At 37.2% G+C, this 27,619-nt stretch overlaps 1 protein-coding gene across 1 annotated transcript in view; it reads right to left on the bottom strand.

Annotated features, from left to right (window-relative positions):
- Window positions 1–27,619, bottom strand: part of WDR72 (WD repeat domain 72) — a 210,150-nt gene that overhangs the window by 40,795 nt on the left and 141,736 nt on the right. The window lies entirely within an intron of this gene.

The raw sequence follows: 27,619 nt of genomic DNA, 5'->3' as shown, positions 1-27,619 counted from the left end.
TAGGCACAATGGAGGGACAAGAGGGGAAGAGGTTCCCAGCAAGGAAACTGCATGAGAAAGAGAGCACGTGGGGAGCTTAGGCAGCTTTTGAAGAAGTTGGAAGGAACCTATCATGAGGGATGTATGTTTCTAGTTTTAATCATTCATTTTTTTGAATACATGTACACAGAACAAAATGTGTTCAAGGATATACAATGAAAAGTTTTCCTTCTGTCTTTTTCCCATTACTCATTTCTACTCATTTCTCTACTGGAGAAACTACTCATTTCTCTTTCTGGAAAGAAAATTTTATGAATGGTTTCTTGTGTTTCTTTCCATAGATACTGAATACATTATATAATATTGTACTGGTATCAATATATATTCCTAACATTCTGTTCCAATGAAATTAGAGAATAAGGTATATTATGCATAGTTCTGAACCTTGCTTTTTGACATAACATAATTTGGAGATTTGGCCACATCTTTTCAGTTGTAAACACTGCATATAGTATTACAATTTATACCTACACCACGATTTATTTTACCATTCACCTGCTGATTACCAATTAGCTTGTTTCTAACCTTCTACTCTTACAAATAATGCTGTAAAGAATAAACTTGTACCTAAGTAATTTCCAATGTATTTATCTATGCTAAATTCCAAGAAGACAGAATTCTGGAATCAAGGGGCATTCGCGTTAACATGTTGGCAGACTGTGCCAAATTGTTCTCCATGGGGATGTACTAATGTGCAGTCTCATTTGCAAAGTAAGAGAGGACTGTTTTCCTTCTCTTCAAGAAGAATTTTGAACGTTATTTTAAAAATACTATGAAGTAAATCAAGGGGCTTAAGAGGAGAAACAACTTGATTCAGCTTATATTTTGAAAAATACATCACCACTGCAATGTGGAAGATGAATATATTAAAATGGGTAAGACCTGAAGCAAGAAGGGTATAGAAAGCTTTGCAGCAGTTAGCCTAGAACAGATAACCCAGTATGTCATGTGGAAAGATAAAGATGTTTATTGAGCATTAATTATATGCCAGACTCTGTGCTGAGCATGTAAACTGCATTATCTGATTTATTACTACGACAACACTGATGGATAGGTATTGTTACTTTGGATTTCTGATGAAAAACAAAACAAAGCTGAGGCTCATAAGTCTGTGTTTTTATGCAAGTAGTACAAAACAAAAATCCAGGCACGTGTTAGTTCAAAGCAAGTACTTTTAAAAACAATAATATTCTGTTTGGAATGGAGAATACTGGATGCATTTGGGATTTATCAAAGAGGTAGAACTGACAAAATTTGGCAACTGTATGCAGAACATAAAGGAAAATAACAGATCAGCACTATTTGCAAAGAGTTGGAAAGCAAGGGATGGGGTAGGGAGTAAATTTGAGTTTTACTTTGAGATGCCAGTGGGAGGTCAGGTGAAGAATGTCTCTACCATCTCAGAAGCAGGAACTTGGTCTGGTCTGGATATTCAGATGGGGGACATTGTCAGCCTTTAGTCACTGTGCTTGGAAGTCACCAGAAAGGATGAGCTCACCCCAGGAGCAACATTAACAAACAGGCCAAAGATAAGGACAACTTGAAAGAGACTAAGAATGAACCAAGAGATAAGAAGAAAGGAAGGAAAGAAAAATCAAAAGAAAATATTAGCCCCAAGTCAAAAAAAAAAAAAAAAAACCACTAAATAAAACCACTTGGAATTATTTTACAAATGAATTATTGATACTCTTTTTTCCCCTTTATTTCTAAACTGTCTCACATATTAGGAAAATAATGTTCAGGAAATATTTCCTAAATACAGGGGAAGAATAGGTTACTAACACACCCCACCAGTACCGTCTTATGGAGGTGATAGTCCAAAGGAAAATTGCTTTCTCTAAGCTGGCTGAGAGCCCTGATACATTTCTTTAAAGCTCTAATAACCATGCAGAAAAGTGTCAAATTGAGGATTTAAAGCCAAAGGCTGTAGTCCTGGGAGAGTGTCTGGGAGTGATTCCTATGTACCTGACATAACTCAGAAGCAGGAGAGTCACACTCAATGGCTGGGAGAATTCTCCTGTACCACCTCGTATAAATCTGCAGAGCACTATCCGAAGGTTTATGTGAGCTGTGTGTCCAACACGTGTTAGAAAATCAGTCTCGTTATATTTCCCCTGTAAATCCTTCCAGGAGTCCTCTAGGTTTAAGGGGGACCTTCACATTTGGAATCAAGAAATGAGTATAGATTTTCTGAGACTGCCTGGATTGTGTAATATGCAGTTCATACAATATATTTGAAGGGAAGAATATGTAGGCACTGTCACTCAATTGATGGATTTAGTCTCAAGAAGTTCCAACCTGCCCGCTCTCCCCAACTCTCTCCTAAGTAAAAAAAACAGAGCTCTTTTCAAAAGGGGTATATTCTCTGAAAGTGGCTGAACAATCTAAGTAGCATATCTAGTGGGTGGCATGAACTGGAAAGATGGAACTGATTTTCTTGTTTAACAGGTTATAAAACCCATTTTGTAAATTACAAACACTATCTCCTATATTAGCAAATCACATTTCACTTCTGCATATACCAAAGCTGAAAATTTATGATTGGACTGAAATATAGAAAGTAAACACATTTGCAGGTGTTTAGGCTGATCTTTATAGAAAGAGAACCCCCGAAAATTATGTAAACAAAATTGTAATATTATTAAAATATTCTGCAAAAAATAATTCAATGTCTAACGCATACTATTAAGTCAAACTATAGCTAAATTTTAAATAAATATTTTAAGTTATTAGGCCAGATTTTATACTTTATTAATGGAAAAAACACTGAAATAATTATTTATGAGCTTTATTGGAAAAATTGTAAATTCAGTGTTCCTCCATTCTATCAAGTTTTATCTTCAACATCAGTTGCTCACTATCCTGAACATAACAAACTCAGTCAGCTTAAATAAAAAAAGAAAATTATTGATTAGTTAAGATGTTTGAAATCAAGCTTTGATTTTAGGTATTTTTCTCTCCTGTTTATTTTCTTTCAATAAACTCTACTTAATTTCTAAATTAGTCAACAGATACCTAATTCTTGTAACTATATGGGGTTATTTATAACAAGTGCAAAATAATTCCTTATCATTTAATATGTGAATCATGCGTATGTGTATGCATGTGGAAGTCTCAGCTTATTTATTACTCATTTACACATTCATTCATTCATTCATTTTGGTGCTGAAACTTCAGAACAAAGAATAGCATCTTAAAAGAGCAGCTCATAAGCATTATAGCTTTGTGGTTTTTTGTACAGATCCTTAAGATGTTCTGAATAGTGAAATCAGTTTTTATGAAATGGAAAATAGAACTTTTATAACCAATTTCATACCCAAAACAGTGACTCTGACTTGATCACCACTATTTAAACAACAGCAAAAATTACAGGGAACTCACTACGTGATAAGGCAGGTTATTATATCATTCAACAGATTTAAGAATTTGAATACTTTTTTCTTAAATTCTGTACAGAAATCTCTTTATATGTCTAGCAATAGACTTTGCTCTGGCTTCTGGAAAAATCCTAAGAGTCTTCCCCCTTTTCACTAACGTAGTCACTAATCATAGCTCCCATAAGGGCAATGCCAAAGAATGTTCAAACTACCGCACAATTGCACTCATCTCAGATGCTAGCAAAGTAATGCTCAAAATTCTCCAAGCCAGGCTTCAGTAGTATGTGAACCATGAACTTCCAGATGTTCAAGCTGGATTTAGAAAAGGCAGAGGAACCAGAGATGAAATTGCCAACATCCATTGGATCATAGAAAAAGCAAAAGAATTCCAGAAAAACATCTACTTCTGCTTTACTGACTATGCCAAAACCTTTGACTGTGTGGATCATAGCAAACTATGGAAAATTCTTCAAGAGATGGGAATACCAGACCACCTGCCCTGCCTCCTGAGAAATTTGTATGCAGGTCAAGAAGCAACAGTTAGAAGTGGACATGGAACAATAGACTGGTTCCAAATTGGGAAAGGAGTATGTCCAGGCTGTATATTGTCACCCTGCTTATTTAACTTATATGCAGAGTACATCATGCAAAATGCCAGGCTGGATGAAGCACAGGCCGGAATCAAGATTGCCGGGAGAAGTATCAGTAGCCTCAGATATGCAGATGACACCACGCTTATGGCAGAAAGTGAAGAGGAACTGAAGAGCCTGTTGATGAAAGTGAAAGAGGAGAGTGAAAAAGTTGGCTTAAAACTCAACATTCAAAAAACTAAGATCAGGGCATCTGGTCCCATCACTTCATGGCAAATAGATGGGGAACCAATGGAAACCGTGACAGAATTTATTTTCCTGGGCTCCAAAGTCACTGCAGATGGTGACTGCAGCCATGAAATTAAAAGATGCTTGCTCCTTGGAAGAAAAGCTATGACCAACCTAGACAGCATATTAAAAAACAGACACATTACTTTGCTGACAAAGGTCCATCTAGTCAGAGCTATGGTTTTTCCAGTAGTCATGCATGGATGTGAGACTTGAACTATTAAGAAAGCTGAGCGCTGAAGAATGGATGCTTTTGAACTGTGGTGTTGGAGAAGACTCTTGAGAGCCCCTTGGACTGCAAGGAGATCAAACCAGTCAATCCTAAAGGAAATCAGTCTTGAATATTTATTGGAAGGACTGATGCTGAAGCTGAAACTCCAATACTCTGGCCACCTGATGGGAAGAGCTGACTCATTGGAAAAGACCCTGATGCTGGGAAAGGATGAAGGCAGGAGAAGGGGATGACAGAGATGAGATGGTTGGATGGCATCACCGACTCGATGTACATGAGTTAGAGCAAGCTCTGGGAGTTGGTGATGGACAGGGAATCCTGGCGTGCTGCAGTCCATGGGGAGGCAAGGAGTCAGACATGACTGAGTGGCTGAACTGAACTGATGCTAATATTTTATTTTTTGAGGAAAAAAATTTCTCTAGTCATTCTCATGTTTTAAAACATATTTTTTAAAGTCCCTCATCAGTGCCTGCCCTAAAAGCACTACTAAACATCTCTAGCAGGGACTGTACATTATCTCACTCAAATATCACAAAATTCCATGTGAGGGTTATTATTTCCCAGGAGGTGGGCACCTAGGTCCCATCAATACAATCTTTATTATAAGCATATATAACTCTACTACTGGCACATGCAAATATCCAATGTCTTTCAGAGTTTATTAGCAAAATGTATAGGGGAAATTTTAATTCTGATATACTTAAATTGTAAAATAATATTTCACTTACCAATTTATCTTAGGGTAATTAAGAAAATTGGAAGAATTCATAGTTATTTAATCAAAGTAGGTAGTTTATTGAAACATACAAGGCCAAAGTTTTCTTTCCTCTTTTCAGGACTTATGGTCTATTCCTTTCTGCATGTGTGATCATCCTTCTTTGTCTCTCTCTGCATACAGGGTTTCTAGTCTTTGAATTACTATAGCCAGCTCATCTCTGTCTTTATATGATCATTCTGATTGACATCAAACAGAAACTGCATTGGACCACAACATTCCCAGTTTCCAATTTCTAGGATAGAAATTTTATTTTGTCCCAGGTGTCTACCCATCACTGGTCCGGTAGAGATGACCAGGGTCACAGAGTTACATGACCAGTTGCTCATGCATCTGCACTGTATGTATAGGTTCTCGGAAAGGTCTTGGGTGAGGCTGTGAGAGGAAGCATCAACTAAACAGGCACCCTGAGGGATGTCCACTGTAAGCGTGTGTCTATTGGCTAAAGCACATATTGAATACAGAGCTAGGCTGATATCATCATAATAGTTACACTCTGAATCACCCCTTCAGGTCATGAGAATTCTATATATCAGGAATTCCATTAGGTTATGAGGCATTTATTTGCATCCACACGATCAAATATAGAATGTGAGTACCCCAAGACGTGAGCCTCCTGGACTGCTTTAAACAGGTATAGTTGCTGTAGTCTTAATTAAGCCTCAAGTCTCACAGTACTCAGATCTGCTCTCACAAGAGTAATGACCTCATTCATCATGCCCACCTAGGATATCGATGTGAGTGAAGAGATATAATTTGCATTGTTTTCTATGTTTTTTTATTTTTATTTCTGTTAATCTTTGCATTAGTGGTGAAAAAAATGATTGTAAAAATAATAACATTTCAAGTACATGACTTTGTGGTCTTCAATGAAAGGTATATAAAGGTGATTCATGCTTAAAAACTCAGTAGAAGTGAGCTGGTTTTCACCCAAACAATATGATTTTGGAGGTACTACCCTCTTCTTTCTTTCTTCTTATGATCTTGTACACTAACATGGAGAGCTTAAGATTTAGAAAAAAATTTATTACTTTAAAAATAGGAGAGAATTTCCAGGATTATATCCTGGTAAAGAATTGTTATATTTGACTCCAAAAGCACAATCCATAAAAGAAAAAAATATTGATACATTGAACTTATCAAAATTAAATGTTTTTTCCCCTCTGAGAGAGAATGGGGATACTTTTGCAAGAAACACTTGACTTTTCTCTGGAAACAGCCTTCAGCAAACAGAAGCCAACTTGACTAGAGGTGCTTGGGAAGTTGCATACCCCACTGGAGTGGGCTGCAGACTATAATGAACTGATACTGGGGTAAACAAACAAACAAACCCAAGTCTTTTGTAACTATCCAGGCTGTGTTTCAGGTATTATTCTTGTGCAAGAACTCCTGACCCTCATCATGTCAACAGCAATCATGTGTCTCCTTTTCAGAAAATTATATTCTCTATTATTTCACCACAAATATAGAATTTCCACAGTGATTGGGTTTTTTATTAATTGGAAAGTGAAAGCATTAGTTGCTCAGTCAATCCAACTCTTTGTGATCCCATGGACTGTAGCCCACCATGCTCCTCTGTCCATGGAATTGTCCAGGCAAGAATTCTGGAGTAGGTAGCCATTCCCTTCTCCAGGGGATCTTCCCAACCCAGGGGTCAAACCTGGGTCTACTGCATTGGAGGCAGATTCTTTACCATATGAGCCACCAGGGAAATCCAAATAAAGGAAGGTACTTTATGTTGCTATATTGAATACCAATGCCTTTAAAGTTAAGGTTGAGAGGAGATGGAAGTGATACATTTTCTCTCACATTGGAGAGACACTCTGATGGTCATAGATTCCAAACAGTGCCAACCAACTCTGACAGCTAGTATCGTCTTAAAAAACTCTATTGTTTTCCTGTGACATTCAAACATCAATTGACTTAACTTCATTCCTCTTTTGCTCAGTTCAGTCAGTCAGTCAGTTCAGTCACTCAATCATGTCTGACTCCTTGCCTCCCCATGGACTGCAGCACACCAGGCTTCCCTATCCATCACCAACTCCCAGAGCTTGCTCTAACTCATGTCCATTGAGTCAGTGATGCCATCCAACCATCTCATCCTTTGTCATCCCCTCCTCCTCCTGCCTTCAGTCTTTCCCAGCATCAGGGTCTTTTCCAGTGAGTCAGTTCTTCACATCAGGTGGCCAAACTATTGGAGTTTCAGCTTCAGCATCAGTCCTTTCAATAAATATTCAGGACTGATTTCCTTTAGGATTGACTGGTTTGATCTCCTTGCAGTCCAAGGGGCTCTCAAGAGTCTTCTCCAACACCACAGTTCAAAAGCATCCATTCTTCAGCGCTCAGCTTTCTTAATAGTTCAAGTCTCACATCCATGCATGACTACTGGAAAAACCATAGCTCTGACTAGATGGACCTTTGTCAGCAAAGTAATGTGTCTGTTTTTTAATATGCTGTCTAGGTTGGTCATAGCTTTTCTTCCAAGGAGCAAGCATCTTTTAATTTCATGGCTGCAGTCACCATCTGCAGTGACTTTGGAGCCCAGGAAAATAAATTCTGTCACGGTTTCCATTGGTTCCCCATCTATTTGCCATGAAGTGATGGGACCAGATGCCCTGATCTTAGTTTTTTGAATGTTGAGTTTTAAGCCAACTTTTTCACTCTCCTCTTTCACTTTCATCAACAGGCTCTTCAGTTCCTCTTCACTTTCTGCCATAAGGGTGGTGTCATCTGCATATCTGAGGCTACTGATACTTCTCCCGGCAATCTTGATTCCGGCCTGTGCTTCATCCAGCCTGGCATTTTGCATGATGTACTCTGCATATAAGTTAAATAAGCAGGGTGACAATATACAGCCTGGACATACTCCTTTCCCAATTTGGAACCAGTCTATTGTTCCATGTCCACTTCTAACTGTTGCTTCTTGACCTGCATACAAATTTCTCAGGAGGCAGGGCAGGTGGTCTGGTATTCCCATCTCTTGAAGAATTTTCCATAGTTTGCTATGATCCACACAGTCAAAGGTTTTGGCATAGTCAGTAAAGCAGAAGTAGATGTTTTTCTGGAATTCTTTTGCTTTTTCTATGATCCAATGGATGTTGGCAGTTTCATCTCTGGTTCCTCTGTCTCTTTTGCTGAGTACATCATTTGGTCCAAAAGACATTCTTCAAAATGTGTATGTATGTATGTGTGTGTGTTTGTATTTTATTCATTCCAAGACATCACCAATTTTAAATGTGTTATACATGTTGTAACTTTTTAGACCGAATTAATTCCACATTAATAGTCCACATTTTGTATCAACTCACAATTGTATACACCTACTCATACAATCACTGCAGATGGTGTTTGCAGCCATGAAATTAAAAGACTTTTACTCCTTGGAAGGAAAGTTATGACCAACCTAGATAGCATATTAAAAAGCAGAGACATTACTTTGCCAACAAAGGTCCGTCTAGTCAAGGTTATGGTTTTTCCAGTGGTCATGTATGGATGTAAGTGTTGGACTGTGAAGAAAGCTGTGAACCGAAAAATTGATGCTTTTGAACTGTGGTGTTGGTGAAGATTCTTGAGTCCCTTGGACTGCAAGGAGATCCAACCAGTCCATCCTGTAGGAGATCAGTCCTGGGTGTTCACTGGAAGGACTGATGCTGAAGCTGAAACTCCAGTACTTTGGCCCCCTGATGCGAAGAGTTGACTCACTGGAAAAAACCCTGATGCTGGGAGAGATTGGGGGCAGGAGGAGAAGGGGACAACAGAGGATGAGATGGCTGGATGGCATCACCGACTCGATGGACATGAGTTTAAGTAAACTCCGGGAGTTGGTGATGGACAGGGAGGCCTGGCGTGCTGCGATTCATGGGGTCACAGGGTCGGACACGACTGAGTGACTGAACTGAACTGAACTCATACAATACATAACCCTTTTTTCCCCCAATATCCTAATGTTGGAGTCTAATTCCATGTGTATTCAAAGGCTAGAATTTTTCTGATTCACTTTAGTCACTGCCTTTCTGAACAATATCATTTGATGAACTACTTTTCATGATTCTTTTTTGTAATTTTAATTCCTTTATTAATTTTGACATCAGCTGTTTCATTTGCATTTTCTGTCCATTAGTATCTTAGTTTTGTATTTTCTATTTCTTTAATTGAATTATGTATCCCAGGATATTTAGTAGATCCTCTTACACATCAGCTGGAAACCTCTTAGTCCTTTATAATCCTTGACTCAGTTGCAAGAATATCCCCTGATTGAAATTATAATGATCTCTTATGAAAGATTATGCATTTATACTATCTTAGTCATATATCCATATATCACTTGATGTGACAGGCAGTCTTCTGCACCCAAGGCAGTATTTTGTTTCAGTTCCATATCACAGTGTAATGATTCTGAAGATATGTTAAATCAAGGTAAAAATCCGAACAGTTTGGATTTAGCTGTGATATTTAGTTATAGATTTAGCTAGAGATATTTCTTCTATAAAACATGTAATAGTTAGCTGCAAGTAATGCTGCTACTGCAAATAATTCAATGAAGGTGAGAATTGAAAGAAGGGATGCCTTCTACACCTGGCTAAGTTCATGCATAAGCAATGACACTCATTATTTGTACAACTGATAACTATCTTTAACTTAGATTCACATTCATTCAATAAATACTTACAGTCTCATACTGGCAAACATTAAGTTAGGTACTAAGGAAACAGGGTGAATAAATCTTTACTCTCATTAAGCTTATGTTCTTCAACTATAAGAGGTACCACATTTTGGAAATAATATAGAGAATTATGTAAAATACATATCTCAGGAGAGAAAAAATGATATACTTTTAAAGTCTTTTAGATATTCTAAATTGACTGTTTTTAATGCATTTGATTTTATTTAAATTTCTCTCAGACACACTGCATTAGTATTCATATATTTTCCTTGAAAAGATGTTTCTTTTATTATATTGATGTAATTTCTACCATAAAATATTGGTTTCATATAAGAAATGATGTAAAACCCAGACTTTCTTTTCTTCCTATTATTTCTTCTATAAAACATGAACACAGAATTTCCAAGGGATGCATTCCATTTATTTCCTCTATGCTCAGACACAGAAAGGAATGGGGTATAGGAAAGGGAAAGGGTATATAGGTATTCATAATGGTAGAGATGGTAGAATTAAAATAATTCACACATCAATCCCTCACTTCAAAGCCGGATACAATATATACACACACATACATTTTTAAAATAATTTATATGTGCATATATATGTGCATATATAATTTATATGTTATGCTTTGATACATATTTCAAAAAGCAATATAGGAAAATTAGTAGTGGATTTTTTTCAAGTGAGTGCTAACATATCATACGTTCCAAATTCAACAGGAGAATCATTGCTAATTGTATTTGAAAACTGCCAAGTGAGCATGTACTTTTATGTGTAAATGTGTACTTAATCTTTGATATTCATGGGAAGTGATTCATGGCCAGTTTCCACAATATGCCAAGGAGATGCTTTATATCTGGGTACTGACACTTTATGTATTAGTCTATAATCAATACTATTTGCTGTGTGCTCTGTCACTGAAATAAAACCATGATTGTTCTGCAAATAAAGTTTTAATTACTAATACAAACATCCTCATTTTGAAATGTAGTAACCCTGTATATCCCCTAACACAACTTTATTACCAGGTGTAAAAATCAACCTAGGTTTTAAAAGTCTTAAAACGTTTATATTTGAAAGGGACAATCTGAACTCGTGCGTTGTTTTCCAGTACAAACAGGTCATATATCTTGGGGAGAGAGTCTGAACTCAGTTTTCTCACCTATAAAATGAAGATGATAATTCCTAGCTCACAAAAGTCTTGCCAAAATTAAATTAGACATATGTGCAAACCACACAGAATTTGGAGGCTGCTATTAAAATGGCAAAATGTTAGAAATTTGAACTTGAATATTAGTGCCTATTACTGGATTACTGTTAACCTGTGCATTTCAATAACTGCTGTCAACATTCATATACACAGATATTTATTGAAATGCTGATGTTAAGCCTATGCAATCACTTAACTCATTCAGCTCTCTCAGACGGAGGAACTGACAGCCAACAACTTCTACAAAATTGTTAAGAAGATGTCTCTGAAGCCCATTGAGACAACTGGTCTCACAGCTTTGGCCCCTTCAATCTTTAAACCATCTGCCATAGTAAGAAATGTCTAAGTTATAAACCTAAAATCTTCCTAGCATCTAGCACAATTCACAAACTGGTCTCACCCCGACTTTGAACCTGTTCCACTTACCCATGAGATTGTACTACAATCAAACTCCTTAAGACATTGCTCTATTTCTAGCTCACCAGAGGTCTAACCTTCTCTAGACTGTGCACCAAGGACTATACCTCAAAGAATAAGGGTTTTATAAGTCAAAGTGTTAGTCACTCAGTCGTGTCCAGCTCTTTGCAAACCTGTGGACTGTAGCTCACCAGGCTCCCCTGTCCACAGGATTTCCCAGGCAAGAATACTAGAATGGGTTGCTATTTCCTTCTCCAGGGGATCTTCCTCACCCAGGGATTGAACCTGGGTCTCCTGCATTGCAGGCAGAGTCTTTACCATCTGAGTTACCAGAGAAGACCCTGAATAAGAATACCTTGGTACATGTGGGGAGACATTTTGATTGGGGATAAATCAGTCAGTGCATGCCTCCCCACATACCCCAAGATAAACACACTTGAAAGGAATCCCCATTATTAGAATTTTTTCTCTTTCACAGATCCCTTGAGATGATAGTAAGATGAACATTTTGAAATGAAATTTTAAGAATGTTCAGAAAAGAGAAGTATAGTGCCTCCAGTTCCTTAGCTTCTCTTAGCTCTCCATAAGCAGGTGGGTTCAAGGTTGCCCCTGCCACGGCCCTAAGCAAAGGACTTCACCATAGGTACTCCTTTTTGTGTATAATATGTGCAGTGCTTATTACTTATTAGGTAAATGTTTGATGCCTGTTAAATGATAATTCCTGTCCTCTTTCCTTCCTCTCTCAGCCTTACAAACAAACACACAGAGAATTTTTCAAGCTAAAGTTACCTTGTCAAGGTGTTGAGCAAGTTAAAACCTTGGTTCCTGTAAGAACCTAGTGAAAATTAAATAAAGCAAGTTTGGTGGGCACTTCAGTGACCTGGAGAGTACATACTCACTCTGAAATGGTGGTCTGATATAACCACTGCTACTCTTGTTGCACTAAAATGACAACTCAGTGTGGCATCTCTTTCTATTTTTCATGAGAAGCCAGAAATTCAGAATAGTTTATGAAAGCTCCTGGTTTATAAATGGTGGCAATTAAGTTTTTCCCCCATGAACTACTGTGTAAATCAAACACAAAGCACCCACAGGGGACTGGCATGAACCTGTGCTGTAAAACTTTAAAACTGGACTGTCTCTAGATGTAACTACTAGGCATCTGAGCTTGAAAAGATCCCTTGCTCCTTCAAATAGACTCGCATGCTACTTGTAACCCAGGCTGTTCATGACTCGGTTCCAGCATGCTGTCTCTCCTCATGTAAGAAATCTGGTCAGTACCTGACTCAAAATTATGACTCTCATTTTAATCAGCGAAAAAGAATTTCTGCACTGTAAAATCTTATTAAGGGAATTTGATTGCAAATTGAATGTGATCCAGCACCTTTCCAAAGCTCATTTAAGATATTTGATATTTGAGAGAAAAAGCCTAAATGGGTATGTTAATTATCCATTTACCTACACTATCCTAAATTCTATCCCTGTGCTCTCAGACCATGAGAAAATAATGTCTTAGACCACATTATCTCAGTCAATCAAAGACATGGCTTCTGAGATATGGCTCAATGTCATGTTCTTTGATTTTATAGATGGCTGATACTAAAAAGTGTCATATTTAAGAGCATTTTTTGGTACCCTTCGAAACACTAGTTGGAAGTATATTCTACTGTGTGACTTAGTATTGCTTTATATTGGCACTCATGTGATAAATCCCAGGAAAAATGGTTCCAGGAAAGGATATTTAGCCTCACAGATGCATCTGTATATGATATCTTAATGAGAACCAATTTCTTTTCTTTAGTTCCAGGCCAAACTTCAAAAGCTACATTAAGTGAGAATAAGAATCCTAGATTTGCTTCTGAATTTTTGAAGCCCTTACTGACTCTTCTCCCTGCCCCGTTTATTTATTTACTAATGTCAGCATTGATTTTAGGTTTCAGGTAACTGGGAATATCCCAGTTATAACTGTTTGTTTTTATTCAAGTGATGTGATTCTTGGTCATCAGTATTTAAAATTCATTCACTCCAGTTTTATAATATTATTGCTTTGCTCTTTTATTTATTAGTGTAATTTAAAAAAACAATTCCATTTATATCATAGATTCTGGTGGGTATATACTTCCAAATATCTTCTTTATTACCTATAACAGGACCTGAAAATTTCACTTTAGAAATAAATTATCTTTGGGTTTAAGGATATTGTAGTTCTAAACTTCTTGGAATTCCTAGAACTGTCACCTGTCTGTCTATCAAATATTTATTGAGAATCCTCAGGGTACCTGGCAGTGACTTAAGCATTGAAGATATAACAGTGATCAAGTTAGACATATTCCTTTCCCATCATGGAGCTCACAGTCTCATGGGGGAGTAGACAAGAAACCAGGCAATGACAATACAGGGTGATCAGTATTGTAACAGAAGAAGTATAGAGTAGGACATCTAACCTATTTGTGGGGAGCAGAGAGGGAATCCTCGAAGATGTGACATTCAATCTGGGACATGAACATTAAGCAGTGGTGGGAATGGGGAAGGGTTTTCAGGCAGGGGCTGCAGATTCTGCAAGAATGCCTTTTCCTTGTTGTAGCCTCAGGGATTTGCCCACTGCTTGGCTCACTGAAGGCACTAAATATTTTTAAATAAATAAATGGGTGATAAAATAGCATGTGTGAGATTTGAGAGCCAAGTAGTAATAGGTCCTTTAAAGGAACTGAAAGAGTTTGGCTTGACTGAATTATAGGGTTAAACGTGGGTAGCAGGGGTCAAGATGAGACTAGAGAGGAATCTAGTGGCCAGCTGAAAATCATTCTTGTGAATCACTCAAATAATATGTACTTTATCCTAAGAGAAAAGGGAAGTCATGTGTGCTTAAAGAAAACAAACAAGAAAAAACAAACCAAAAAAACCTTTTCTCCATAAGAATCTGATTTTTGGCTAACTTTAGTTGGATTCTTGGTACCTTGATAAAAGCAAAATGTCCACTGTATCTCAAGGTGACATTACTGATAGTAAAAATGACTTCTCATTGGTAAGTCATATCTGGACTAGGAAAAATTGTAAATGAACTATAAAAAAGACTCATTATCATGGCTTTGGGTGTCCTTGTGATTGGACCTGGCCAACCAGTGCCTGTGGACTTGCTGTAGGACATGCAAGGCTGTTAAGAACCGAGCTACTGGACTGCTGCTGTCTAGGAAGCAAGCAAGTGGTGGGTCCTGATCTCTGTCCTTCTGAGGAAAGAGGTGCCAGGTAGGGTGCATGATCATCTTGTGAGTCTAACTGTTTAGTTGATCCTTAAAAAAAAAAAAAATCTAGAGAATATTGCACTTCTGAAAGGTCTTAATGGGAGAGTTGATTTGAACAAATCTGCTTTTGTAAATCACTTTAGCTATGGAAGGCAAGTACCTCTAGGACTGACTACTCTAATAATATATTGAACTGAGTTAGTTCAATAGTCTTGCTAGAACATGATGGAAGCCTACAAGGGGGAAAATGGAGAAAAGCACCCTGCTTTTAAGTTTCATCAAGACCTAGAGGCTCTAATCACATCAAGTGGGACTTATAGGTATGCAAACTGATTTCCATATCTTTTTGTGCATGGTTGATCTGTCACTTACAGGAGAAAGCATTAAGCTTACTGGCAAGTAAGAACAACCAGAAAAAAAGAGAGATCCTTTCTAAATGGGGACCATCAGGCAATTTTTTTTTAAAAAATCAGCAAATATTGCAAAGAAATCTGAATACAGTCTCAATCCTTAACTAGCTATTATATCTCAGCTTCTCTGAGCTTCAGGTTCTTAGGCAGGAAAACAAAGGGCTTAGACTCAATGACCTCAAAATGGTCTTGACTCAAAGGTCCTATGAGTCCTACTATCTGTATCACTTATATGCCAAGTACTATGGATGAAGCACAAGTTGGAATCAAGATTGCTGGGAGAAATATCAATTACCTCAGATATGCAGATGACACCACCCTTATGGCAGAAAGTGAAGAGGAACCAAAGAGCCTCTTGATGAAGGTGAAAGAGGAGAGTGAAAAAGCTGGCTTAAAACTCAACATTCAAAAAACTAAGATCATGGCATCCAGCCCACCACTTCATGGCAAATAGATGGGGAAACAATGGAAACAATGACAGACTTTATTTTCTTGGGCTCCAAAATCACTGCAGATTGTGACTGTGGCCATAAAATTAAGAGATACTTGCTCCTTTAGAAGGAAAGCTATTTCAAACCTAGACAGCATATTAGAAAGCAGAGACATTACTTTGCTGACAAATGTCCATATAGTCAAGCTATGGTTTTTCCAGTAGTCATGTATGGATGTGACAGTTGGACCATAAAGAAGGCTAAGTGCTGAAGAACTGATGTTTTTGAACTGTGGTGTTGGAGAAGACTCTTGAGAGTCCCTTGGACAGCAAGGAGATCAAACTAGTTAATACTAAAATAAATCAATACTGAATATTCATTAGAAGAACTGATGCTGATACTGAAACTCCAATACTTTGGCCACCTGATGCCAAGAGCTGACTCATTAGACAGCCTCAGGGAGATGGTGAAGGACAGGAAGACCTGGTGTGCTGCAGTCCAAGGGGTCGCAAAGAGTCAGACATGACTGAACAACTTAACAACAAATACTGATCTCTAACATCTCTCTCTTTATCACCCTGTTGTTGTGCTTACTTGCTCAGTTGAGTCGTGACCCCACAGGCTGTAGCCTGCCAGGCTCTTCTGTCCATGAGATTCTCCAGGTCAGAATACTGGAGTGGGTTGCCATTTTCTTCTCCAGAAGATCTTCTCAACCCAGGAATCAAACCTGGGTCTCCTGCATTGCAGGCAGACTCTTTACCAACTGAGCTATGAAGGAAGCCGCCTTATCCCCCATAAGGATATTGAAAAGTCAGGATACGCCTATAGCAGAAAGATCAAGGAATGGGAGCCAATAGCTAGAGTCAGTCTATATTCAAAGTAGAACTGAGGACTCCATGATTTCTCTTCATCCAAATTTCAGCCTGGTAACATGGTGGTCACATGTATCACCTAAGAACTTTATCATGTGCTTTTGATTCTTCAAGTGGCAGGTCCTATGGCAAACTCTGATAGGTCCATCTAATCTGAGATTGCTTAAGACAGCTGTCCACGTGTCTAGAGTACTTGCTGCAACATTTGCCCAGCACAAGCTCTCAGTGACTGCTGATGATTGACAGAATTAATAGAGATCATCAATACTTTAGTACTCCTGTGCTAGTCAATATCTTGAAAAAAGACATAGAAATTCAATGTAATTTAAGCCAAATATCTAAAGCAAAATGATGTGAAGTGAAAATAATAATTTAATTTTTAAAAACCTGTCTCTAAGAGATCTGAGCACTTTCATATCTTAAAGGGACACTCAAATGTACTGACATATGGTTATATGACATTAAGAATTCAGGGGGAAATCTTTGTTTTCACAAAAAGTTTTGAATTAGTAAATTTCAGTGAAAAGCATTGCGTATACTTCTAGGAAATCTCATCATGATCTCAGTGTAATAGCCATTTGTAAAAGAGCTCTGAACTGAGTCCATGCCAGGGAGCATTATTGGAAAATGGCCCGCTCCGACAACTTCCTGGAATTCCTCTCTGTGCAAGTCAGCAGCTTGTTTGGCATCAGCTGGCACTACACTGAGGCCCTGGGAAGTATAAGGTGCGTTCTTTGGTGACATGGTATGCAGTTTTATAGCTTCAGTTTTATAAAGGAGTCAGCCAGACAATAGCTCATCTTATTCAAATTATGAGGTTGGTCTCTTTAAAAAATAAAGCATACAACTAAAAAGTCCATTGAAAAAAATGAAATTGGGGTAATTAGGCAGGTATTTGTTATAGTACTGCAGTTTTTTAGCAGGCACAGGGATGGACAGGAGGAATGATACAGCTTCTCTCCACGTGACCCAGTCCAGTGGTTTCTACTCTGCCTTCCATGGAACTTCAGCATTTTTCAGAAGGAATTCATAACTGTCTGATTCAATTTTTCTCTTTAAAATATACATCATAGCTATTGGTAAAGAACTGTAATTTTAAAAGTCAAAATTTTGTACTAATTTTTAATAAACTTGGAAACAATAAACATTGATTTATGCTGCCAAATAGCTATTTCTGTACAGATCTAAGATTAATTTCTGATTTATATTTAAATTTATGAATGTATCATTGATTAAAGAGGTTGCATGTATGTGTTTTACTGTTAGTAGCAGTTTCACTCATGTAAAATTATATAAATAAGTGCTATTGAAGTGCTATTCTGCTTACTAACATGAATCATAATTTTTTCACAACAGTATATCCAAACCGATATACTAAAGTGAATTAGATGTTGAGACCAAAGGTTTATATGACTGTCATCCATCTGTCTTAATTTCATATCTCATAATTCATAGAATTTGACAGATTGTTTCAGTTTTACAAAAGATTCAGATACGAAAATTTTAAAACACCAGTTTAGATCATTTCTTAAATAACAAAAAGAAGCTAGTCATTGGTAAAAATCTTTAGAAATATTTATGCTTTATACATGAGGTGGAAGTTATTGGTGAAACTTGGCTTTGTTTTTCTAATATTTTGTAAATTCTCAATTATGACTATATAGAAGATCCCATGGCCTTCCCAGATGGCTTGGTGGGTAAAGATTCTGCCTGCAATGCAGGAGATGCAGGAGTTGTGGGTTCTATCCCTGGGTCAGGGAGATCTCCTGGAGGACGGCATGGCAACCCACTCCAGTATTCTTGCCTGGAGAATCCCATGAACAAAGGAGCCTGGTAGGCTACAGTCCATGGGGTCGCAAAGAGTCAGACAGGACAGAAGATCCCATATGACAGTGAAAACAGCCTAGCTCACTTTATAGCATAGAAAGTATTTTGTAGTAACTGTCTAATATTTAAGCAACTATGTATACAGTAACAAATCACAGCTCTTCCTTCTAGCAATCAGAAATGGAAAATTTCAGAACCTGTGTTCTAAAAAAGCCTATGAAGGTTTACCTGACTTTTCATTTCTGATTTGATAAAAGGAATGAATAATTTTGGATTACTGCTACCCATTAAAAGAATAGATTAAGAACATTAAAATGTGTAACAATGGCTTGTGAATTTGGGAAATTGAGGGTTGGGCAAGGAGCAGACAGGGAATGTGAGGCTATATTCAATACAACTAGGGAGGGAAACCTGCCAATTGTAATAAATAAAATGACTTATGATGCCTTCACCCTCTTCATGTAGTTGTTATAACTGAAGCATCTAAGTGCTTTATATCATTAGTCACTACTATATTGCAGTTTCATTCTTACATTTTTCAGTACCTTTTATATGTATGATTTATGTCTGCAGAACATAACTAGAAACAGAATATATGCCTTACATACAGATTCCAGAAAAAGATAGAATTCAGCTAAGTAAACTTATTTTTTAAATCCAGTTCTGTAATGGTGTTTGTTGTAAGACAGGAGGTTTTCCGGTAAAACATATCCTCCTGTAGCTTTACTTTCCATGTATGGACTTCTTCCAGGGCCGTACTTGTTTCTTAAGCTATATCATGGTGGAATCTTATCCTTTATAATGTTTTGGAGAAAGCTGAGGGTGGCGCCTGTACAATTTGATTTGGTGTAAAAATATACACCAAATCTGATTTCTGTTACATTAAGGCATTCTCTGACAAAATATACAGAACAAGAAATGAAGTGAATTGTGTTTTAGAAATATCTTGCAAGCTTGTTTCCCCGAATACCTGACCACTAATTTTTAAAAATGGATCAAAACCCACTTTAATTGAATATTTAATAGATGATTTAATGTTCAAGTTAAGATACATTTTAAATGCTAAATATAAAAATGATTTGTGTTTGCTTACTGGAAATATTTGTAATACAAGTGAATATATATAATAAACCAATATTTAAAGCAAATTTACTATGGAAGAAATGAAATCACTATCTTCAATTTATAAAGATGCTACATTCATCAAACTGTATTTTTGACTGAATTGGTTTTTATAATATGAATACCATAACAGTAGACTTCCATTAACAGTTGAAAAATTTAACTCATTTTTAAAAATATGTAAAGTATTTTCCTTTAAAATGAGCCACTGGAAACATAAAAATGGCAATATCCTCCTAGGGATATAGCTAGAGGAAAACACATCAATTTGCATAAATAAATGAGCTTACTCTTTTGTAAATTCCTTCCTGTACATGATGCCCCGTCAGTGGGACTTACAGAAAAGAATCTGAGATTAACAAACAGGAACGTGCAATTTAGTCTAAGACCATTTTCTAACAAGTCATGTAAACATAGCAAAAGGTTTAAGTCTTTCATGCCCTAATTTTCCTTCCATTGAAATGGGCAAAAGCTCACTTTATTTGAAAATAATCCACTTTTTTTTTTCTTTTAGTTTCTAAAAATAGGGGTCAACTACATATTTTGGCATTCCTGAAACAAACATTTCTTCACAGTACATTATGAATAGACTTTAGCTAATCTGGAGAATTTAAAATAAGAGAGTCCTAAGAAAATTCTAAAAACTCTTGTTTCTCAACATTAAACACAAACACATTATGGTACTTGAATACTGTTCTTACCTGGAAATTGCCCTGACTTATTTGCTACAAAAAAAGACTGATTAAAACCTTTCATTCTCTTTCAGTATTATGAGAACCCCAGACAAGTGTTAATGGATATGTTACTGAATCAGTCAGGTGAGTAGGCAATTCTATATTGCATTACAGGTATTTGTACCATTACCTTCTGAAACTCTGTTTCATAGTGCAGAGTATGTCATATAAAAATATATGATACTGCCCAATCTCAGCAGTTTGAAAGAAACATAAATCAATGGCATAAGGGAAGCAGGTGATGTAATGACTCTAGACTTAAATAGATGGCTTGAAGAGATGGATCATCAAGTTTAACCTTTGAAATTATTCATAGGATATTAAATACACAAAAAAGCACATTTCAAAGTTACCTTGCTTTGCTAAATTCTGTTCTTTAAATAAATTTTCCTAATGTGGTAAAGAGAAATAATATAGCCCATTCCTAGAAAATATCTAATAGCAAACACTTAATAAGCCTGGTCATAATGTTTCAGTTAAGAATGTTGGTAAAGGAAGTCAATAATGTCTACATAAATCCATACACAGAAAAAGGAAAAAAAAATCAATGGTGAAACTCAAACTTGTCTATAAATGGTAAATAATCCAAATGCATCCCAAAAAAGATGAGAAATCAGACCAAGTATTTTACAAATACAAGTTGGGAAACATTTAAGAACTGATTCAGAAAGGGTGGGGGATTCAGATAGTGAGCAAATATAAAGGAGAAATAACTTCAAATTATCCCCAAGAACAACAGCAGTGTTGAAGGTGTGACTAATATGACCTGGATTCTGATGATCCTGAAGGACATTCACTGTTATTTGGTCTAAAAGCAGGGAGATAAAATTTCTCTCCTCTATGTAATGTAGGCATACTTTCTTTCTTTATGTGAGACGTGAAGCACTAATGTTCCATCTAAATAACCTAGTTTTATGAAGAAGTGATTTGAAAAAGTAAGAAAAGTAAGTATTGCTTTGCAAATAAATACTAAACAGAGAGACTCTGACAAAATTTGGACACAAGGATTCTCTGCATCTCCTGCTCTATTCAGTGTCTACTTTGCACTGGAAATGCCTCACTTCTCTTAAAATAATTTATAATGGCTTCCTTTTTCTTTCAATAAAAAGTCCATTGCCAGATCCTTTATATTCTAGGTGTCTCACCTTCTGGATCTAGACTGAAGCATCCTCATCTCCTATTCCCTACCCACATCAAATTTATCCCTATTTACTGACCAGGCCACATTGTATACCTGTGTCTGTCCTCATGTTACTCCTTTTGCCTGAAATACCCTTCTTACACCAAACTCTTTCCCACTGGAGGCAGTTGGGTCCTCCCAAAAGCACAAGTAAGGATGGAGTTAGAAATGCAAAAGGCTTACTAGAGAGTAACGTGTGAAAGAAAAAGGGCAAAAACAGAGCTGGGTAAGGAGCTCTCTGGTTACTACACAAATGCTTCAGTCTTTATCAACCCAGTGGAAACTCCAGGAGAAAACTGTTCACTAGAGAAGTCTGTCTGAATGGGAAGTAGCTAGGCCCTTGTACCACCACCTTGCGCAGTCATTGTCCCAGGAAGAATATGACCTTTGCTCCGATTCAAGGATGAATCCTGGATGTCCCGACAGCTGTCAGTTGGCCATACTCTTCACATCCGGGCAGGTCGTCCTCTCATGTAGAGTGATCTAAAAAGTGCGTCTCTCCATGTCTGCCACACCATTATCCTCCAAAGCAAACATGAATGTTTACTCCTGCGTGAAGCCTCTAAAAGTCACCCCAAGGCAAATGGTGGCCCTCCATGCTTCCACAGCAGTGTGAATTGTCTATCTTATACCACACTGTGGCCTTGTTATGTTTATAGGACTCTGCCTTTTGGAAATAGAAATCACATCATATTCTTCTCAGATTCTGGTAGATAGTTTGGGAAATAGAGTATCTAACCTATACCATATACAAAAAGGTAGAGTGAATAGATGGATGTGTGGACCTACCAGATGGATGACTGATCAGATTGGTTATTCCCTATTCTTGTGCAGATGCCAAGGCATACACTTTGTCTATTTTCATGGTGTTATAAACTTCTCAGAAAATACTTTAATATACTTTAAGTACCAATGGGATATTGGATTTTAAATATAAGATGTATCAATATCACTTATATGTGGAATCTAAAAAAAAAATGATATAGATGTACTTATTTGCAAAGGAGAAATGGAGACACAGCTGTAGAGAATGGATGTATGGAAACCAGGGGAATGTGGTGTAGGATGAACTGGGATATTGGGATAGACATGTATACACTACTATGTATAAAATAGAGAACTCATGAGAACCTACTGTATAGCCCAGAAAACTCTACTCATTGCTCTGTTGTGACCTAAATAAATGGGAAGGAAATCCAAAAAAGGGGGGATATAGGCACACATATAGCTGATTCACTTAGAATTAACTCTGCTATACAGCAGAAACTAACACAACATCATAAAACAGCTATACTCCAATAAAAATTAATATAAAAAAAGATAAGATTATCAAAAATTAGTGTGTTCTAAGCCAAACTTTTGGAATTATGTTCCCAGCATTTAAATGAACCTGTGTATCACTTTCCATCCATTATTCTCACTTCCAGTTTTGCTCAGTTGACATATTAGGAGATAGGTTACCTAATTTTTAACTTTAAGATGTGCTATGTTTATTCTCTACTGTAAAATAATCATTTAATTTCAATTATAAATTTTGGACTTTTTAAAAATGACTTTCTTGGAGAGTGCTTAGTAGTCAGTAGCATGCCTTCTTCATTTAATCAGCCAGCAACATTGATTCTATGCCACATCCACTGCCAGGCTTTGAGGACACCAAGACTAAAGTCAAAGGATAGAGTAAGAAGTTCTTTATCTAATGAAGGAGACGGAGCTGCAATCTGATGATTTGTTGTATGTCCTTGGAAGAACTATGACCAATGAAGAAACAACATGGGCGGAGTGCAAAGAAAGGGGCAGACACAGAGGAGCTAAGGAAAGAACTCCTTGAGTTAGTTGGAGGTTCTTAATTCCATTATCTCCCTTCGCGTTTCCAAAAGAGGAAAGGACAGAAACAAAGAAAGGCATCAGAATGTATAGAATCCCTTGCTGAAGGCTTTGGTTGTCAGCAGGGTTGGTACTGCCCCCTGGAGGAAGACTTTGGAAACTGCTGAGGCAAGGGGCCTTTGCTTTCCCCAGTGATTTTGGAAAGGTGAAAATACTTACTGGCATTTAGTGGGCAGGAGTAAGAAAAGGCAGATGTCCTGCTGTGCTCAGGATGGCCCTTCACAATGAAAAAATTATCCTGATGTTTCACATGGCTTTCAAGTTTCCCACTGGACGTTCATGGAAGGGAAAGCCTTGCTTATAATTTCTTGAGTCCAGTACCTAACTTTCTTTTACACATAGGGATCTTTCAAGGCTTTGACTGTACCTTCAATTTTCTAGGAAAGATACTAACTCAAATCCATCTGGACACCAATGTCACCAACAGCACCATCATGCCTGTGTAGGCCTGCATTTGCAGCTGTCATTTCAGCAATGAAATGTTTCCCAGTCAGCATTTTATTATATCTTTTAGTATGGTCATGACCAAGCTTTTACCTATTGACATATTTTTATTATGAATTTCTTAATCTTTGCTTTTTATCCTTTAAATTGTGTATAAATTATTTGTGAGGTAGGTTTTATTACTTATGAACTTCATTTTAGAATTAGAGAGGGAATATTAGAAATTGTTAACAATGTTTCAGTCCATTCTAGGACTGAAAAGAGTTGAGAAACACCACACTTGAAGTTTCTAAAATTTAAGACCAACTTCATTCTGACTAAAAGCCTGGAAGACTGTTCACAGTTACCGTATTCTTATGTATATTCAGTTACTAAGGGGAATTTTTACATTGCCCCAGATTAGCAGGGCTGCCTGGCTGGATGGCAGGCATTCCTGCATAGATATGAATAAAGGGCCCATGATCATCTGTATCAGGTAAAAGGAAAAAGAAGCAACAATCTTCTTTGAATTAGCTGTCTTCAGTTCTTGTGGCTTATTCTCCTGGGTTTCCTTGTTTTTTGCCTTCAAACATCTGTTGGCATTAATTTTTCCTGGTAACTCTCTAGACAGATATTTAGTTCGCCCCTGAACTAAGAAAAATACATTTTAAAAAAATGCCTCCGGATTAACATTTTAGAAGAAAACCATCACTGTCCCTATAATGACCTCTTCCTACCTACACACAATTAGCATATTATTTAGCACTTCTTCCATTCTTAGACCACAGTTCTTTGATACATGTCTGTCACTGTCCTTTATCATTCCTCCACTTATGTAGGTAACACACTTAATGAGCACCCATCATGAGCCACGTGGTACATTACCTGCTAGAAGCACAAGATTAATAAATTCCAACTTTAGCCCTCAAGGAGTTCAGAGAATTGGGAAAGAAAGGCGAATAAACAAGAAACTAGAGTGCCAGATGATACAGACTATTTAGAAGGATATACAAGAAATGTATGAAATGACCTAATAAAAGATCTGTAGTACCTTACATTGAACCTTAGACATAGTAAATGGTTAATAAGAGATGTTTACAAGTTATTAAAATTGTTCTAAGGCTGAAAATTGGATAGATATATGGACAAGTTAAAATGGTAAAATAAGGGTGCTGCCAGCAAGATGAATGACATTCTGATGGAATGGGATATTCCAGCGACATGAGACAGACTTTATTTTCTTGAGCTCCAAAATCACTGCAGATGGTGACTGCAGCCATGAAATTAAAAGATGCTTGCTCCTTGGAAGAAAAGCTCTGACCAACCTAGACAGCATATTAAAAAGCAGAGACATTACTTTGCCAACAAACGTCCGTGTAGTCAAAGCTCCTTTTTCCAGTAGTCATGTATGTATGGATGTGAGAGTTGGACCATAAGGAAAGCGAATAACTGACTCATTGGAAAAGACCCTGATGCTGGGGACGATTGAATACAGGAGAAGAAGGGGACAACAGAGGATTAGATGGTTGGATGGCATAACCGACTCAATGGAAAGCAAGCTCTGGGAGTTGGTGATGGACAAGGAAGTCCGGCGTGCTGCAGTCCACGGGGTCTCAAAGAGCTGGACACAACTGAGCGACTGAACTGAACGACATAAGAACATCTGCATAATATTTCCTTCAACCACCATTTCTCTAACAGTTGCCTTGCCGTGTGCTAGACACTGTACTCTCTGGTGAGAATACAAAACTGACTAAATCCCCGCTTTTTCTCTCAAGGAATTTAGTTGTATCAAAATTGTTTCCAGAACTAGGAATGCATATGCATATTGATTAATGGCTTCGCATTTAAGGTAGAAACTAATATCACACAAGGTGCCAGGCTCAGAGGTAGAAATGGAGTCGGCAGGGAGGAGGCTGACCCAAACGCGTCAGGTTGTAAACAGAACTCTATCTTAGCAGTGTTCGGGCTGTTGGCTGCAAGAGATCACAAATGAGCCAGACGTTCAAGAAGAGACAGGTGAGTCAGAACCCAGGACATGAATCCAAACACTGAGGAAATGGTGTTTGACACAGCAGCTCCTTAAATACTTCCACAGAGAAGCTGTAGCTGAATGAAGAATAAGAAGACGAGTTTCAAGCAAGTCTCCAGGCTCTCTAAAAACATCAGACTGAAACCAGGTCATGACGAAATGAGTAAGGAAGAGCTAAATAATCAACCATTAGGAAAGAAGCTCTGGAATGGTTAAAAGTGAAATTCATTCATGTGTCTATTTTTAATTTTTTTGTGAGCTTTCTGTGTGCACACACATGATCCTGGGGTGATGATGCTTAGAAAATGATTTCATCAATGTATGACAAAACCCACTGAAATGTTGTGAAGTAATTAGCCTCCAACTAATAAAAAATTAAAAAAAAAAAAAAAAGAAAATGATTTCATGTGTGTATTCAGGCTATATCTGGCCACTACAGGAAAGCAATCAGCTGATTTTTCTTGTCTTCTTTTTCCATTACTAATTAGAAATTGGCTGAATTTTTAGAACAAGCTGCCCTGTTGTCCATCCATTCATCCATCCTCTTAATAATCACTTATTACCAGCTACTAGGTGAAGAACCATCCCAGGTGATAGGAGGAAGAAAGATAAATAGACCAACCCCGTCCTTGAGAGGTCAGTGTTGGGAGGCCAGTCTCAATTTGGAGAACAATAGTGCAAAATACATCGATTTCAGGGACAGTATCTAGATCACTTTTCCTTTGTCAATAAATTTAAATGGGCATGCAGACAATAATCGATAAATTGGTGCCCGCACAACTGTCACCAAGGAAATATTTAACTCAATTCCTTGATGCTACTGTCTCTGCACAGCTGGGCCAGGTTGGCATTCTGATTGCTCATGAGGAAAAAGGACAATGCAACACTCTAGTTCTTCATATGCCAAGATGAAAATCATCAATCTCAATCTCTGTGAAAGATGAAACTACTTTGGTAAAAAGAGCAGTGAACTCTATCAGTCTTTCTGAGGCAATGCAATCTTAAAGATGATTCAGAGAGGGAGGAAGCAGTGGAGAAGTTCAGGATTTATATAGGGAGAAAGGGAAATGATAAAAATACTTCATCTGTTTTGCAAGAAGCAAAAATAAGACAGAACATATGTTAAACCCAAATGGCAACTGGTTTTTGAAAGGTATGTAATGTACCCTAGGTGCTAAATTATTTGCTAATCATATGCAAATTCCTCATCATTCAACATGAATATCTTGATATTTAAAAAGATTGTCTATTATATAATTCAAATTAATCTATAAAAATGAAAATTTATATTTCCTCTTTCTCCCATACTGCCAACCTTTTGACTAATATGTATATGCCAAATCTTTTTCATATCTAGCATTTACCAGTTGGCATTTCCAGTTCCCAAGCATAAAACCTTCTAATTTGTAACCACTAAAACTTACGTAAATGTATGTTCCAAACAAAGCTATTTAATATTAAGTGCATCTTTTGTGAAATAGCTTATAGTGTCTCATCCAAAGGTTAATAGAAATTAGTTATTTGATATTTGCTCATTAGATGATTCAAGAGAGCATTTCCTCTGTTGTTATACCAAATGTTTGGGGTTCTGTAGCCTTGTGATCCCCAACCTGGGCAATACCTATCTTTCTAACTGTCATATAGGAGACACATGGTAAATATTGATGAATTCAGAAATACTAAAGGAAAATAGTATTTAATTGGAAAGCAATGCCAGATAGTAATGAAGAACCCAGATTCTGATGCCTCGGTTTAACTCTTGGTTCTGTTGCTTGTTCGGAATAGACTTTGGGAAAGTTACTTCTCTGTATCTGTTTTCTCATCAATAAAATGGTAATAACAATACTACCTATCCTCACTGAACTGTT

This window comes from Cervus canadensis, chromosome 6, assembly GCF_019320065.1.
Source record: "Cervus canadensis isolate Bull #8, Minnesota chromosome 6, ASM1932006v1, whole genome shotgun sequence".
In the NCBI taxonomy this organism is placed as follows: Eukaryota; Metazoa; Chordata; class Mammalia; order Artiodactyla; family Cervidae; genus Cervus; species Cervus canadensis.
This window is presented reverse-complemented; position numbering and strand designations above follow the sequence as displayed.